This window comes from Hylaeus volcanicus, unplaced genomic scaffold (assembly GCF_026283585.1).
Source record: "Hylaeus volcanicus isolate JK05 unplaced genomic scaffold, UHH_iyHylVolc1.0_haploid 11708, whole genome shotgun sequence".
NCBI classification, from domain to species: Eukaryota; Metazoa; Arthropoda; class Insecta; order Hymenoptera; family Colletidae; genus Hylaeus; species Hylaeus volcanicus.
Window position 1 is genome coordinate 1 of NW_026532776.1, and position 2096 is coordinate 2096.

The 2096-nt window shown below is 38.3% G+C and overlaps 2 non-coding genes across 2 annotated transcripts; both read right to left on the minus strand.

Moving 5' to 3' along the window:
- Positions 1-1379: 1379 nt before the first annotated feature.
- LOC128882425 (5S ribosomal RNA) lies at positions 1380-1498 on the minus strand. The gene has a single exon (XR_008458415.1). It is a non-coding gene; the product is annotated as a 5S ribosomal RNA (ribosomal RNA).
- A 279-nt stretch (positions 1499-1777) lies between these two features.
- Positions 1778-1896, minus strand: LOC128882426 (5S ribosomal RNA). The gene has a single exon (XR_008458416.1). It is a non-coding gene; the product is annotated as a 5S ribosomal RNA (ribosomal RNA).
- Positions 1897-2096: the final 200 nt, after the last annotated feature.

Consider the following 2096-nt stretch of genomic DNA (forward strand, 5'->3'; position numbering starts at 1 on the left):
AATAATGTACGCAGCTCGTTCGGATCAATTACCCATCATCACCATATTCACAGTACAATAGATTCAGAAATAAAATATATTCGTTTATGTTATTATATGAACTGTGATTACTTTTAAAATAATGTTATAAACAAATTATTTTTCGAAACTCTGGATGGATTCGAAGTTGGTCGAACTCGAAATATTTGGTTACGCGTACAATGTATACCCAACTAAGGTGTCGATTCTGTTTACACGCGGCTCCAACCAAGCGAGGACAGAGAAAGGGACAGACAGTAGAGGAGAGAGCAAGGGATCCAAAGATACAAACCGAAGAGCCGAAACGTATCGAAGAGACAGTACGTATCTCACTTTCGCTCGTTAGGTCTTTCGCTGAGCATTTGTTTTCTATTACGAATAGAAATAACAGGAAGCGCCATCTCATTTGTATCGGATAACCGTGTATCTATGGGTATTATCATTTCTATGCAGACAAATCTGCTGTAATACCGACCGGCCACATCGGAGAGGTCACGTGCCGTGTCTAGCCCCTTAAGAATTGCCAGTAAGAGAGAGGAGAAATATAACTGAATTGATAATGTCCTTGTTACAAAGGTATTCTGTTGTATCACAGACATTTTCATACTATAATAATTTCTCTTATGTAAGATTTTTTTCATTCTTGTCATTTATGATGAATTTTCATAGAAATGTTATTACGATATATATTATTAGGATAGTTGATTGAAAAAATCATATACAGGGTGTTCCACAAATGTTGTAACACCTTGAAAGGGGTGGTTCGGGAGGTGATTTGAAACAACTTTTTCCTTAGCGAAAATGTTGTCCGAGGCTTCGTTAAGGAGATATTAACAGAAAAACACCGACCAATCAGAGCGCGAGTATGCCGGTTGAGCGTAGGCTATGCGCTAGACGGTCGCGCTCAATCGCTACCGCGAGCGCTCCAGACTGTATTACAGTCTTCGTGGTTAGTACAAAAGAAGTATTTCATTTATGTCCTAATCTTCTTACAAGAGTTCTGGTATTTTAACAGTTTCAATGGAAAACTCCATTTCCCATTGAAGGAATTTCTCTTGGAAAGATCGATTCACAATGTTGTCGTTTATTAAACATTCCCCTTGTCGACACACCGTGCCATTGTACTTGACGAGAACCTTCACTTCAATGGAAAACTCAATTTCCCATTGTAATCAATATAATACTAATCGAGTCATATAATTGCGTGGCAAAGTATAATTATGGTCAATTGTTATTGCCCTCATAATCTTCCGTTCAAAAGGAAATTGAGGCTCTCGAATTGGAAAGGTGTTACTTTAGAGGTCATGCTCGCAATAAAACTATAAAAATGAACCCAAAAGATAAAGGGACAAAAAGGAAAGTGCCAACAACACGCGGTGTTCCCAGGCGGTCACCCATCCAAGTACTATCCGCGCCCAACGCATCTTAACTTCAGTGATCGGACGAGAACTGGTGTAGCATGCGTGGTATGGTCGTTGACATTTATTAAACATTACCCTTGTCGACACACCATGCCATTATACTTGACGAGAACCTTCATTTCAATTGAAAACTCCGTTTTCTATTATAATCAATATAATACTGATCGAGTCATATACTTATTTGGCAAACTGTAATTCTGGTCAATTGTTATTGCCCTCATAATCTTCCATTCAAAAGTAATTTGAGGCTCTCAAATCGGAAAGGTGTTAGTTTAGAGGCTATGCTCGCAATAAAACTATAAAAATGAACCCAAAAGGTAAAGGGACAAAAAGGAAAGTGCCAACAACACGCGGTGTTCCCAGGCGGTCACCCATCCAAGTACTATCCGCGCCCAACGCATCTTAACTTCAGTGATCGGACGAGAACTGGTGTGGCATGCGTGGTATGGTCGTTGATATTTATTAAACATTCCCTTTGTCGACACACTGTGCCATTTCACTTAACGAGAACCTTCACTTCAATGGAAAACTTCATTTAACTTCAGTGATTGGACGAGATCTGTTTTTTTTTTTTTGACATACGTTTATTGTGAAACAACAAATTAAATATATTTACTGTTGAATTATATACATATACGTGTTGTAATTATAAATTCA